The sequence below is a fragment of the Telmatherina bonti genome (assembly GCF_933228915.1).
Source record: "Telmatherina bonti genome assembly, chromosome: 7".
Taxonomy (NCBI): Eukaryota; Metazoa; Chordata; class Actinopteri; order Atheriniformes; family Telmatherinidae; genus Telmatherina; species Telmatherina bonti.
Genome location: NC_136625.1, coordinates 30,231,062 through 30,239,097, shown reverse-complemented (window position 1 = coordinate 30,239,097; position 8,036 = coordinate 30,231,062).

The following is an 8,036-nucleotide window of genomic DNA, read 5'->3' as shown; positions in this document are numbered from 1 at the left end:
ATTACAGTAGCAGAGTCACTTTTGTCCTCGGTTTCCTTTTCCCTCTCTATATTTCTGAGCTGGGTTTGCAGATCAGTGATGGTCAAAACTGGCAAACATAGACAACATGTGAAGAAGAACATGTTACATAACCTTAGCAATAAAGACAACAGGAAGAATTTAACCTCTTTACTTACTCAGTTTAGCATTTGTCTGGTTCTTCTCATTTAGCTCATCAACATGTTGCTTCAGCTCACTCTCCTTGGCTGTAAGCTCATCAGAGAGCTCTGATGCAAAAAAAGAAAGAAAATGTATTGTATCCTTTAATGGAATGATAGATTCACCTCTACTTGGATAATAAATTATAAGTCAGCCAGAGACACTTACGGGTTACCCTGGTGGTTTGTAGAAGCTCCTGATTTGATAGAAGTCTCTGCAGATACTCCACCTGACTCTGAAGCGTTATGATTTTCAACACTGAAACACAACAGGACAGGAAAAAGAAGCATTTTTCCACCGCAAGGGATACTGTGATGCACAAAACTCGACAGGAACATGAAACTGATTTACTTATCAGAGGGACGAGGGAAAAGCAGCACAACTTGCCGATGCAGCTGTTTCATACTCACTCTGTTTGGTGTTGTCTTGACCTTTGCTGTCGAGTTCACCAATGAGACTGTCCAGGTTCTTTTGCAAGGCTGGGAAAAAGGAAAATGCATGTAGAGTATAATTAAAGATTCATGGCTTTATTGCTCCAAAAAAGGAGAAAGTCTTGAGTTCAGTTTTTGACATCATGAAGTACCGTTTATTTCGTCGGTGGTCCCATTGTTATACTTATTCTGCAGGTCCCATATCTTATTCTGCAGCTCAATGACTTTCAAAACTGAAATAAACAAACACATGATTTATGTGAGGCTACTGTCATATCCGCTGAAATACTTGATCCCTCTATAACTACACCAACTCAGTCAGCTGGCGTTTGATCGTGAGGAAGCAAAAAGAGACTTAGTAATTGAGGCATTTATAATAAGACCTCATGACACTTTCAGAGAAATAAAACAAAACACAATGAAGAACAAGAAAAACTTGGAATTAAATTGTTTAAAAAAGAAAAAAGGCTTGAAGTCAGTGACAGATGGTGGAAAAAATTAAAGTATCGCGAATCTCAGAACGATTCATATAAAAGATTCGGACTGTAAACGTGTGTCTATATTTTTACATAGATCATTTGTAACCTAAATAATGGCTCACTTATTTGTGGCTTGGCAATAAGTGTCTGTGTCTGTTCTGTCTTGGAGTTCAGTTCTTCTTGCTTTTGTTGCAGTTGCTTCTGCAGATCTGTAGAAAAAAAAAACACAGTTTAAGAGGCAGGCAGACGTTGACAATTCAGCTGTTTCACAAGTTTTTCATGATAAAACATGCAAATGCAAAAAAAAAAAAAGGAAAATTTTCCTTCAGATAATTTTGTCATGTATTAGCTGACAGTATTTTGTTAAATATTGGGAGATACCAATAAGATGACAAAAACTTACCAGGAATGTCACATCTAATATAAAATAACATGGAAAAACTTTTTTTTTTTTTTTTTACTATAAAAAAGCCAAATATTTTCAAATTAAAAGAAGTAAATATAATTTCATCTCACAAAATGACTTCAAATGTATCATAATTTCGCTAAAATGTCCATTTCTGTTATCAAATATTAAAGATCAGAATGTTTTTGTTACTTGTCAAGCCAAAAAATAAGTAAATAAATAAATAAAATCCAAATGTAAAAGTAATGGTATAAACTACACTTTTTCTGTTATTTCACAGACAGCCCAGCTGTCCTCATTATTTTACAGGTTTTAAAGTTCCCTTTAAACACAATTTTTTTACAGTGTAGATAAAAAATGGGTAACGAAGATTAATTTTAAATAACAGTCAGTCGAGTAATCTGTGCAAATAAACTATGTCACATAAATTCAAATGGCAAATTAAGTTAAACTAATCCCAAAGATCTTCTGTGATTTGAAGTGACCTCTGTTAACCACAGTCACTGTTACTCACTTGAAATCAACACTTTGTCGTCTGAGGCGACGATCCGCTCCTTCAGAGCTTTTATTTCACCAGGCAGGTTTAAGATGCTCAGAACTGTCAGCAACAAAAAGAAACAAATGCACAGTTAATGGAACACCAATGACAAAACAAAGAAAAACCAGCTGTGGTGCATCATGACCCACTCAGTGCTCCCTTGGAGTTATCAGTTCTGTACAGTTCTGCAATCTTCTTTTCCAGCTCAGCCTTTGCATCTGATGAAAACAAGTATTTTATCAACTTAACCTAAATGTGAAGCAGAAAACAGAGCAGAGCTTAGCTTCACAGCGTACGTGCTTGTCTTTCCTCGAGTGATGAACACTCCTCGCGTGTCTGCCTCAGCTTTTCCTGCAGTTCTGGCATCAGAAGAGAAGAAATAAAAACTCTCATCTGAAATCACTGATGGCACAAAAAGATCTTTGTGATGGGAACTCACCCGTTATTTCAGTCTGCGATTTAGCATAGTCGCTTTTATATGTTTGGAGCAGAGCCAAGATATCTGAGTCAAAACAAGGAAGTGCTGTCATCAATAATCTTCCATGTTGCAAGTGTAAACAATAAAGTAATTAAGCCAAATGACAGGATTGTTACGTAATCGTAATGAAAACATGTAAGAGGAGGCCCGCTCACCCTGGCTTTGACCTGTTGATGTTGTGTGTTGTTGCTGTCTCAGTTCTTCCATTATGCTGATGATTTTCATGACTGGTCAAAGTAAAAGAAAACACTCATCATCCTGCTGAGCTGAATTCATGTTTTGACTTGATATAACGCCAGTAAGAGCAGAGACCAGTCTCAGTCTGAGTCCACCCTTCGTCTACTCACTCATTTGTGCCTGTGCGTAGTCCGCTCCCTCCAGCTGTCTTTGTAAAGTTTCCACCCGTTTCCTCTCTGTTTCCAGATTCACTCGTAACACTTGGATGAGAAGAACTCCTGTTCAGACCTTTTTTTTTTTGTCTTTACTGTTACTATATCTACAAGACTAGTACATCAAAATGTCAAGTTCTCTGATTTAAGCTGCAGATGTGCTCATTCACCTGAAAGTGAGGCCTCCAGTGTCTCCTTGGTTGTCATCATCAACTTTGCTAATTGATCCACTTCACCCTGCAGCTTCAGAATTTCTCTGGCTGAAGATAAATGAAAGAGGTTCATGAAAAAATAAAGGCAACGCCCATTAAAAGGCACATGCATGTTTTTGAGTTGCACGCTCACTAAGTTCTTTGTTATTCTCATCTCGATTCAGCTGCAAAATCTTCTTCTTAAGCAGCTCAACCATCTGCCTCCACTGTCTCTGGGTATCTAAAAAGAGAAGCAAAAACTTTGGCTACACAGTCTCAGATATGAGAAATGGTACAAATGAGAAACACAGCACTGGTACGAGGCAATGCCGATCACAGGACTTACCAGCAGTGGCTGCCCTGGATTTCTCAATGTGGATCCTGATCATTTTCTCCATGACTGTGATCTTACTACGCACAGAAATCAGCTCCAACACTAGAAGACCAACAGAAAATGTGCAACAGGGAACGCCTCATAAAGGAAGTCCTACTAGATGTGGTGAGATTAGCATACTGACCTGCTGCGACGGCTTCTCCTTTGCCTTGCTGTGCACTGATCTTCTTGTCAAGCTGTTCTTGTAGACCTGATGCAGATAAACATAAAGTATCAGAAAGTATTGCAAAGTACTAAAGTAGACTGATTTCTATGTGTATTTATTAGAAATGTTCAATTTTGTTTCTTTTACCAATATCCAATGTACCGATTTTGTCCAACTATTAATTTCCAATACCAATATCAACTGAAAACTTGACATGACATTTATTATATTTCATCATTTTGAGTTAGAGGAGACTTAGCTGAAGAATTTGATATACAATATGTACATGTTGTGTAAAAGTTTTGTCATTAAAAAAGTAAAATCTGATGCTGATTATTTCCGATGTCAATATTGACTGATGATATCAGTATGCTGGTAATATCAGACATCTGTAGTATCTCTGAATTTATCTTATTATTTACAAGAGATTTTGTTCCAACATTTTATAATGTGACATTTAAAAAATGTAATATTTATGTGGGAGGAAGGGAGAAGAGTTTACCCAGAATTCTCGTGTCAGGCTGAAGAGCAGATTCTTTATTTGACTCTGCTTGTAAATCCCAGATCTGATTTTGCAGTGAGATTATCTGTAAAACTTAACATAGTAACATAAATGCCTATGATTGAGTTTGCACAAATAAAAAGAAAAGCATTTTCTACTAAGCTGTTCCACATGTCTGTATTTTTCTGTTTTAAGAAAAGAAACTTACTGAGGGCTGAGTTTGAGTGGCTTTTTTCAGTTTCCTGTTTCTTAACCATCAGTTCAGCAGTCTTTTCTTTCAGCTTTGTCTGCAAATCTGTGCAGTATCATTTCAGAAAGGAGATATTATAACACAAGGAATGAGTAAGATGTATAAAATCCAAAGAGCATATTAACGGAACCACTCACTTGTGATATCTGTACTTTCAGAGGAATTAGTAGAAAGTAGAACTTTCTTCTGGAGATCGCTCACTTCCCTTGTGAGCATCATGATCTTCAGTACTAGAAAAAACATTCAACTTTAGAAATCAAAGCAACAATTAACAAAGGCAAGAGATTCTGATATGCATCAAGCAACCTTACTTTCAAATATTTCACTGTCAAACACCTGCAGGAGCTGGTTCATTTTCGTCTGCAGTTGGGCTTCATAAGCTGTCAAGAAATCACAATATGCATTTGCTTATGGAAAACATCTCCGCTGGTTCTTTTTCATGTGTGCTGCAGAATTAATTATCAAAATCTTACAGCCAGCCACAGCCGATGCAGTTGAGCTGCATGTAGCGAGTCTCATTTGAAGCTCCCTAACCTCCCGCCTCAACCCAAAGGCCACTTCATCTGTGAGAGAGTAGACAGGTTACGTCACATCAGAGCAAGGGGGGATGCCCACCAGTTAACCCTGTGGCTTTAAATAAATCCTCACCAAGGTGGTTGTTGCGGCGAGTTGTTTGCTGAAGCTTTGTTTTCAAAGATGCCAGTTCCTCTTTCATGCCTGACAAAGAAAAGGGAGGTTGGCAATGACAGTGAGTCGGAGGAATAATAGTCAGCACAGCGTTTCACCTACTTCCATCTGCACCACAGTGTGCACAAGCACTGGTCACAATCAATAACACACAGAAGCTACTGCTGTGCTGCACATATTGTTAGGAACAGATCTTACCAGTGCAAAGTCGGACGTCAATTGACTGTAAGCAAAAACATAAAAAACAAAATGTTATGGGTTAATAAGCAGAATTTTAAAACCCACATTTAACAATGAAGAAAAGACAAGATTACTTACCGTTATGCTGATATTTGTAAAATAAGTTCCATTAGGTAAAGTTATCTGAGATGAATGACATAAAAACATTAAAAAGAAACAAGGAAAGTAGAATGGAATATACCATTGCTTGCATTGAAGCTTTTTATATATTGCCATGTTAAATCAGTCATGCAGACTCACTGGGATCTTTGAAAGGACATTGACTAATTCTGGGTGCTCTGTTTCACTGATCAAATCAGGAACTGCAAAAGGAACTGATCCCCCTTTATGTGGGACTGAAAACAAAATAAGAAGTCAGACACTCACCAACAGCAATTTCTAGTTAATTCATTTTTTCATCTGCAGCTCACAAACAGGAAGTAATATAAATGATTTTCCTTACCATGCTTGCTGTCAGATGTATAGACACAGGTAAGAAGTAGGGGGAGCCAAATGAAGTAAGACCCTCCAGCCATTTGCTTGTTTTCTGTCATGAAACTGCTCTCTTGCCCCAGCAGCAGCACTGCTCTTTATATTGAAACAGATTGATCAATGTCCGTGGGTTGTGTCAACTTCCCAGAAAAGGAGGTCTAAGTTACTGAAAAGGCTAAAAGTTAAGAGGTCACTGTGAATCAATATAAATAACACATGAAGCAATCTCAATCAAACAGGGCAAACATCCAACAAAAATAATATTATCAAAGAACCAGTAAGCTGACATCTAAATACGACAAAGAAACTACGCAGATTAGCAGAAAAAGTTTGTAGTTTGAACAGAAATGAATAAGCACAAATTTTAAAAAGGTTGTCCGCATGCTGTGTGGTTCAGATTTATGAGAATGAAGTCACTAAACTTTTTTTGCTTTTCAATACAGACCTGAAACTGGTGATGTTCATGGTTCTTTTGCCCTGAAGTTTCTGGTTTGATCTCCAACTCCTTGAGTCCACAATTTAAAATGCCATTCATGTAGATCAGGTGTGTCCAGCTCCAGTTCTCAACAATGACCACAATCCTAGAGGTTTTCAATGTTTTGCAGCTCCAACACAACTGATTCAAATTACTGAATCATTGTGTAGAACTAAGTTGTTGACTTAGGTGTGTCGAAGGAGGGAAATACTGAAAACCTGCTGGACAGTGACCATCAAAGACCTACTTTGGACACTTCAGGTGTAGATACTGAACTTTACACTTCACCCTCAATGTGCTCCTTGCTTTTCAAGTTACACTGTTTGGATAAAAGAGTCTGCTAAATGAATGCAATGTAATGAGACTAAAATAGCTCATACTGACATGTCTGAGGTCTATTTAATAAATTGGATGGACTTCAATAAATGGTATAGAAAAAGAATGGATGAATAAAAAATAAGAAACTACAAATTAGAGGCCTAAATTGAAAGGTAACAATTACTTACATTGAGTAAAACCTGTTTGGAGTAGAAAGCATTTATAAATGCCCAAGAAAAAATTGATTGCCGTTTTTCTTTTATGTCCTTTAAAAAGCTTGAGCTGGCAGTAACATGCATTCAGTGTGCTGCTTTGGTGCATTTAACTATACTAAAGAATCTAGTTTTGGTTTTGGCATTTGGTCTGGTCCAACTTGGTCCAACTGCAGAAGTACAGCTCATTGTCAGGAATAGTTAGGCTGGTTAAACAGAAGAGTATGAGGAAACAGTTATCTGCCAGCCAAATTCAATGATTCAGGATTTTGTTTGGCGGGGAGGTTGAGAAATGACCAGAAATGTTGATATTTCTGGAACATTTTGTTTTTCTGTACAGTAATAAAGACTAAGAAGGTCATATATATATATATATATATATATATTTTTTTTTTATTTATTTATTTATTTATTTTTTTTTTCTTCTCATTTCATATCAGCCCGTTATGTCTGATCTGTTTGTGAACTTTTTGTGAACTTAATTTACTTTTGATCACTGACATTTCTTAGCACCTGTTTATTTCGGTAATATTTGCCGTAACCCTTGTTGCTGGGTTCATGGCCAAATCTGAGAGAAAGCGCAACAAACAGCTGATTTGTCATACAGGTGGTGACTAATCTAAAAAACTAAAGCCAATATGTGAAGAGGCACAAGGCAAAATTATGTATCCTGGTGTTAAAATATTCTCTCTGAAACTTATGTCTTTGCCCTGAGTTTATTTGTAATTCTTGGCATGAAACATTGTCATTAATAATTAGAAAAAAAAAAAGTTTAATCCATTCTATTTTAGTTTGTTTATTTTTGCATGTGCTTGCCTAAATGCATGTTCTTTTAAAATATTTATTTGACATTTTCCATCAAAACCTTCTCTTCAAAAAGTAATAAGAGTTAGTAGCGATTTTAAAAACTGGATCTAAACCTAACCTTACAACATATTCTCTGACAATAACGCCAAAGGGACATTGACCTACAAACACACAGAGAAGAGAAAAAAATGCTGGCTTGTAATTACAGTAATGTTATTGCCACATGAGTTCAAAGTCTTTTAAATGTTGATCACATGATTTTTATGGTTATTTCATAAACCCATAACAAGTGAAAATCCAAGGGCTTAAGCAAAAACTTCTACTTCAGCAGAATAACTCTGACTCTTCCCAGTATTGCAACCTCTTCTTGCTCCTGCCCCCACAGACTGTTCCTCTATGATCGAATTGCACAAGACACTTTAGCC